Source organism: Halichoeres trimaculatus, unplaced genomic scaffold (genome assembly GCF_033239565.1).
Source record: "Halichoeres trimaculatus isolate MK-OKI-2021-1 unplaced genomic scaffold, fHalTri1.1 fHalTri1_scaffold_1, whole genome shotgun sequence".
NCBI classification, from domain to species: domain Eukaryota; kingdom Metazoa; phylum Chordata; class Actinopteri; order Labriformes; family Labridae; genus Halichoeres; species Halichoeres trimaculatus.
The window spans coordinates 35830826-35838847 of record NW_027437179.1 but is presented as its reverse complement, the minus strand read 5'-3'; positions in this window follow the sequence as shown (position 1 = coordinate 35838847).

Below are 8022 nucleotides of genomic sequence, written 5' to 3'. Positions count from 1 at the left end.
AGTTTGGATGTTATTGAAAAGTTACAGACAGTGAGGTAAAGGTTCCAGTTTTTTCTCAGAAATGGATCAAAGAAGTGATGATAAACATAAAAAATGCTGATTTTAAGTGAAATGATGCAAGAATATACTTGAATATATCACAGGTTCCACTTTTTTGTTTAAATTCAGTCATAAGAAAAGTCCCAGAGTTGATTAAACATCTTGTTTTAGTTTTGTTTCCTGTTCTCTCTGATTTGTGCTTTCAAAATTCTCTTGAGCACGTCTGAATTAAACTTGTTGTCTGCCGCTTCTCTGCAGGAGAACGTTTTCTTATCCTCATTCCAGCAGCCTGATAAGGAAGTTAAAAGTGTCTGGTATTTAAAGACTTTTTGTCTCCATTGGCAGTTCTGCGGGACCTGTCCCGTCTCCTCAAGACGCCGGCAGACAGTTTCTGTCTTGTTGACAACAGTGTGATAGAAAAGGAGAGAAAGCAGGAGGGGTTGTGAAAAAACACAGCATGAAGGGAGAGATTGAGAAAAGTTGAGAGGAGAGAGGTGAAGGAGGGTGCAGGGGGAGGGAGGGAGGTGGGAGTGGGAGGCGGTGGTGGTGGTGGTGGAGGAGGGGGGTGGGCTGTGCGTGAGCAGAGGACCTCCCCGTGAACTGTGCAGTCGCGAGCCGGGTCATTGGGGCGAGGTTGTCAGAGCGTGCCTGAAACAGTACACCCAGGGGTTCAGCCAGAGTTCACACACTCAGTGTGCGAGATCCATGTCCCTCAGTCAGCGCTCGCCAGCCGCACACCAGCACACACACTGCAAAACTCCTCTGTAACCTTACACACGCATGCACCAAGACGAGTCCGAAGCAACAACAAACAAACACAGGTGCACCTGCGAAATGTACGGCATGTTTAAAACATCATCAATCTTCAGGCTGAGCAAACAGCCTCACTCAGTGCCTCGACATGCATGCTGACATATTGTTTTCATATCAGTGTGGGCAGTTTTTCAAGAGGAGACACACAAAACAAACACAGAAGAATGAAAAGTGAAAAGGCTCGCCTCTCTGTGAACCTCAGAGACGGTCACTGATAGTGTCCATAGCCAGCAACAACAACAGCTACGGCAGCAGCAACGTTGCAACACAGTGAGAAAGATTTTCTTTAATTCCAGTCAGTGTGGTTTAAATAGGAGAGGCCACTAAGCCAGAATCCCCTCTGTGTGACTGAGCTCTTTGTGGGAAAGCTGTCTGCTTTACTCCCATTGAAGACTGGTTGGCCCATTGTCAAACCCAGAGCTTGACCTGGTGTTGAACCCAATTGTCAAACTTGCAGTGTAGTGTGGGACCTTGGTGGGGGAGGGAGGAGAGGCACCAGAGTGAGGTTTGAGCTGACTGAGGCGAGTGTTTGTCATCTCTCAGGCCCTGAATGATTTCATACGCCTCGCTTAATGAAGAAAAAAGCTGTAAAAAGTGGAAAATCCCCATCTTTTTGCATTTATAATTAAAGTAGCGATTTCACCCCGACTTCTCACATTTCATCGAAGCCCCTCCGCTCATGTGGTGACCACCCCGATCCTGCTCCCAGTTCTCACGCTGGGGGAGAACTCAGTCTTGTGTGTCACATGAGGATTTGACAGACAGGCCCAGCTGTGGCAGTCAGGCGCCAGAGCACCACGCCCTCCCAGTCCAAGGCAGACAAGGCCCAAAAACCCAGAACAATCCAGTCTTTGTGGATCTACTGGAAACCATCAACTGCATCCAAATGACCGTAAGCAGTAGATACAAGCCAGATGTTGGAATTCCTCGGCTCAGTTCAATCTCAGTCCAGTCTGGCTCATCCAAGCCCGGCAGCAGAGCGGTGGCAGGAAAGTGGGCAGAAGTTTGAATCCCTGTGTTATATGAAACCCAGTCTGATCGAACCGGAGACGCACATTTCAGCTTTTTAAGTCGGTGGAGCTGTCTAATTGAAAAATGACTCCTCTTTGTGACAATTCAAAACAGGCCGCTGTGTAGTTTTCATCATTTTGATGAAATGCTGCACAAAAACCCCGTCAAGTCTCATGAGGACAGCTGTGTTGCACATTACTCAATGTATAATTCCTTCTTTCAACCAAATTACCCCCAGATGCCCTCATCCAGAGGCTTCATGGAACGAGTTAGGAAAGCATCAAAACTGTTTTTGCCACTCAAGGCTGCAGGCGGGTTAAAAAAAACAGCTTCCTGTGCGTCCGTGTGAGCCGGATAACTTCTGCTGCGTGCTCTGAGAACTTGATACAGAGTTTTTCCATCGCAGCCTATCGTGCGATCAGGATCACCAAGAGGCCATGATAATATCTTGTAAGGTCTTAAATCTGACATGTTCAGAGCGATCTAGTGGGAGACTCATTTATCCTTTTGCAAGGCTAATTACAGCCGGCTGGGCGACCACCCCCCGCATCTCCCGCCAACCTTTCACCTCCGAGGTGTTGAGCGGGCAATTACTCTTCTCAGCTTCTGTGTGAAGGATACAAACACAAACTGCCGAGTCCTTTCTCCCTCTGGATTCTCCCTCCATCGCTCATCTCTCTTTCCTCTCTCTGACTCTGGAGTATTCGTAGCACTTGGACAACATTCGAGTGCAATACAAACACTCGCACCCACCTTCGGGTTCAGTAGCGTGTCACGCGTGGGAGGATGGCTGCTGCTGCTGCTGTTTTCGCTGCGTTCAAACCTCTTTCGCTGGCTTTTACCTCAACTTCATGTGGATGTTTTTGTGGAAGACAGGCGTAAGAGAGTTTGAGTATTCTCCAGCTTACTTTAGTTGTCTAGCAGAACGATGAGAGGGGTATGAGTGATGCAGCTGTAGATGCAAACCTTGATATCATCTTAAAATGAGGACATGAAAGCTATCTGCGCGGAAAAAGTCTCTAAAAACCTGGATAATGAGGCATCCATATGTGCTAGACCTCTGGCAAAAAAGTAGATTTTCCACTTTCAGCGAGCTGAGAATGAGGGACAAATTGTACTCTGGAGATGTGAGGGTGTCTGAGTGTGATTTCTGCTCAGACATATAACTAAGCCCCATGCTGACTCAAATATTAAAAAAAAGCTCTCTTCAGCTCCCCCTCTCTGCTTGATAACCCACATCCTCTCCTCAAAACCCTCACTAACAGCTCTCCAGAGGGATGCTTTCATCCTGACGCACACTCTCTGTTTGGTCTGTTTCCATTTAGCTAAGTTCAGGTGTAGTTCACAGAGGCCGCTGACTCTGGTCACGTGACTTTCCTGCAGGCTTTTGAGGCCTAACACAGCTGAGTGATAGATCTGTGGATCCTTTTTGTGCCAAATGAACTCGCAGAGAGTGTCAGCTATTTTACATAAGCACACAAAATATGCTCGGTATCTCTTCTGTTTCTATTCCTGTCAGTCTTATCAGTGTCTGTGGTTTAGCCAGGGTCCATAACCTGCTCATCTAATGCCTCCCTTTGTCATGAGGAGAGCAGCAGCACGTTAAAAAGGTTGTGTAACCCTCTGCTCTGTTTTTCAGATGAGGGCGCTGAGAGGACGCTGCCCTCCATCTGACCCACATCTGATTCACCTTGAGCAAGGCAGGCTGCTGGCAACACACACCGAGCCATGGAGTTCAGTCGTGCTGCGACACTGTTGCATAATCTAAAAAGCTGCTCCGTAATAAATAATTCCGGCTGAGGCGGTCCATCTGGGAACAACATTTTTCTGCAGAGATCTCCTGACGTGATGCCTAGTGGGCTTTATAAATATCCTGAGCCCATCCGCGCAGTGTGAACTGTGTTTCACCCCCACACACCCTTCCCGTTGGAGTGTTTGCCTTCTGCTCGCAGTGAAAAGCAGGCTTTACTTTGCTTTGTTTGTCCCTCAGCGCTTACCTCCCACTTTCTCCCTGTTAACTGTCAGTGTTCAAAAGCAGAACACTGGAAACCACATGTGAAACAGAACTCTCCTGGCTGCACAAAGTAGGTGAATGACCTGGAGGGATTTTTTCATGTCATGAGGGAGCTCGGCGAGATCATATCTGCATATTATCTGTTCCTACACCGGTGTCAGGGCCTCAACCAAATCCTGGAAGTTTGAAAGTACAGTGTGAAAAGTCATCATTATTCCTTATCCATAAGAAATATGGAAAAGTTTTACTCTTAATTATAACAAGATGCCAAGATTCTGCTCATGCACTTATCTAAAGAAAAGAAGACGCTTAAACCCCTTTTTCTTCCAAAACAAGTTTTTGAAAAAGTGAAAATAATTTCGAGTTCTGCTGCCAGAGAGAAAGACAGCCCAGCTTCACCTTAGCTGCACCAGCTCCGAGGAGGGATTTTTAAACTTCTTCAGCTTGTTTGCAAGACTCTGTAGTTCGAATCCTGCCAACTTTATCATTTTATAATCCTTTCTGGACTCCTTTCCTTACATCCTATACAACTCCTTCTCTTCTCATAATATGCAACACAAAGAAGAAGCTGCAGCTCTGCCGCTTTCAAATTTTACGGATGGACCTTGTTTCCAAAAGCTATAAAAGATGAAAACTTAGACCATTTCAAAACATTTTTTGTAGGTGGTTTGTTTGTTACAAAATTCATTGCCTGGCTTCATTGTGCAATATTTGTACACATGGACTCATTCTTCTGAATATCCCACTGTAAACTGAGATATTATTGCAATTGGACAAACACACAGGAGGAGCACATTTTTAGGATCTGAACAGCACACAGATATGACCCATGAGTAACACCAAAGTGTCATAATATATGCATCAAAAGCTCAGACTGTGAGGTTAATACCAATGCTAAGTAGTTTGACCAAAATAGATGGACCTCCAGAACAAGAACCATGTAGTTAATTTGTTCCTCGTGGAAATTATGAACATAAAACTTAATTTCCTTAATCCCATCATTTTTTATGCTCCAATTTATATCTGTTCTTTGTAAAAAGATTTTTTTACTCTAATTATTCTGGTGTCCTTTGATAGACATTGACTCTGTGCATCTGGCAGCAATTGACTTCAAGAATGAGTTATTTCATCTTCATTAGTTTACAATAACAGGATTGTTCTGACATATTTTTGGCATTTTTATGTGTAGTGCCTGTCTGCATCTGTCAAAAATGAGTATCAGTGTAGTTTTTAATCAAGTAACATGAAGTATTTTGTTCCATTACATGCAAAAAAGCACATTTAAGGTCTCTTACAGAACTTTCTGTATTTAAAATGATGCAGCAAACACAATGAGTTTAAAGAGGTTCAGATTAAAAGAGATGTCACATTTCTGTGGCCAAAGTATCAGGCCATCAGAGTAGAAAAAAAGTTTTCTTGCAGCTGACTGCTTAAATGCTATTAATTCAGTATAAAACAGATAATATGGCAAAAAAAAAAAAAGAAAAAGAAGAAGAATGTTCCCCTTTCCTTAGAATAACTTAAGTTTGGACCCTAATAGTTACTCGGTTGTAATGTGAATCAAAGAGATTATTTTTTTTATTTTCATTACACTTAACAATGCATATTTAAAATAATGCAGCAAGTTAAATAATTAATGTAAAGAAAGGCTCAGAGTGACAGACAAGTCGTATCTTGTTCATAGTTGATCTTAACTTCATTCATATATATATATATATATATATATATATATATATTAGCATAAGAGAAATCTGAAATGAATGAAAAGGAGCAGAAAGAAGAAAACTCGTATTGTATCAGCCCCTTCTCTCACAAAAACTTTAAATGCTTCTCAATATGCACACAAAAAAAGTTACACTTTCTGGCCTGTATGCCACATAAACATTAAAGCAAAACGATTCACAAACATAAAACCCGGTTTTACCCCCCAAAAAAGAAAGCGACAAAATCAAGAAGAAACAAAAAAACCCCACCAGACACGGATTTGAATGTCTGTGATTCCCTGTATCTATCTAATGTGTACGTTTTTTGACGATACTAAAGGTTTTGGCTTCTTTAAAATGCCTGTCCAAGTTGTTCCATGATATACCTTTTACTATAATTTTTCTTTCCTTCAGAGTGGTTCTAACTCTCAGCTTTAGAAATATTTCAAATCCTTTTCAATTGTAATTACTCTTCCTTGTGATTGTAACGCTTTGACACTGGTCTGCGGCAGATTGCAAAGAGGAAATACAGCCAATCTTTGCAGCAAACTGTGTAAACAGGGATCATTAATACCATGATTAAAAAGTTAAACTTTGCCTTTTTGAAGTTCTTTTTTAGCTTTCTATGCTTTCAATCAGAGGAGAGTGGATAGAGCCTCATTGAGCCTGAATAAATACAGCAGGGAGTAGCACAGTTAAGATTTTATAAGCACACATAGGACCTCCAAGTTATGTTACAATATCCGCATCCCAGATTCAGTCTGTGTGTGGTTAATGCCAATTGAGTTAAACTGAGTACAGTGCCCAGCACAGGGAATAGTAGTGGTGGTGTTTAGCAGTGTGGAAATCACATGCACAAAAAAGGTTTCCTGCGTTTCTTGTAATCACTTTTTAACCATTTTAGAAGCAGTCTCTTTATTTGGACATCTGAGACCAATTCAGACCAAGAGTGAATAACTCCATCTTAAAACATTTTAAAACTATTGACTCTTTAAAGGCATTTCAGTCAGGACCACTTTGTCAAAATAATCTTTATCAACTTGCACAGTTTCATTTGGCGGTATGATTCTGTTTCGGATTCTCTGCTCTTCCACCCGCTTGCATGGAAAGCCTGAGGCAGGAAGAGCACACTTTCCTGCCCATCATGAGCCGTCATGAACGGCATAAGCAGGGAGTGCAGCAGCAAAATAAAAACCAGCCAGGGCAGAGCATTTGACATGAAAACATTGACAGGAGGAGGTGGGTTGCAAAATGCCAGCAGAGGAAGCAGGAAGGAGGCTGGGCTAGAGCTCTTTAAATAGCCTGCTCTGAATGCAATTTTCCAATAGGAGGTGGAAACGGGAGTCGTGGCCTGCCTGAACTAACGCTACGCTTGACTTTGGTCGTTTCATTTGTATAGCCTATCTGTTGCCTTCAACGACACAATACCTCTATAGTTTTGAATCAAATTCCAGGTATTCTTTAATCTTAATATGTGCAAAGAACTCATTTTAAAAACTTGATGTATTTACAAAGATGCAGCAAGAGAAATGAAGGTTCTGACTGATAGACATGTTGCATCTCTATGCAGTTGTAACTTGTTGCCTGTCTGCATGCAGTTTGCAAATAGTTGAGAAAGACATTCTGTAGCACCTAACTTCATTTACATAGATCATTAAGGAAAGAATAAATGGCATGCCATAAGGTTTACTGTGGACTTTTCCAATTAGGGAATAATAACTTATGTGTGGACCTTGTTAACTTCTTAGTTGGGAGTGTCAGTGTCATTTTCAGTCATTCAACAGATGTTACTACTTAGAGTTTAAAAACGCCAAACAGATCAGAGCTTTCCTTCTAAAAACCAGCTTGAGTTTTAAGCTGAGCACCACCAAACATCTTCATGGATAGTTTGAGTCTCATGGGTCAGCTTTTAAAATCTGAAATCAATCCAGAGGAACTTTCCCTTAATGTACAGCTCTTTGACCCACTCCTCTTTCCGTTAAAGGTAACACATTAATAGCAAAGTTGCCGTGTTCCTTTTTACTGTATTTTGTTTTAAAGACGTTATTGAAAGTGCGCTGGCCTCCCACTGCTACTCTGTTGTTCCTGATCTCATCTCCGGACATGATTCCATGTTTCAGAGAGAACCTTTAATGAACAAGAAGAGATAGCAGAGACACATTTTTCTGCTTATGTGGCTCCCAAACCTTTCCCCTACAAAGATCAGGGTATAGATATTAGAGCTCCTCTGTACTCTGCAGAGAAAGAACTGAGCAGATATGGCCGACAGCCAGTGATGAATAGAATTTATGGAGAGTTATGCCTCTAGCTACTAAAGTGTGGTAAGAGTTTGACCTTGGGTTGTAGATCTATAGCCTCGTCCACCTAATACATATGCATGATGCATCTAACTGTAAAGGTCGCATACTTCCAACAGCAAACAGCAGCTGGAGTGATTGAGTA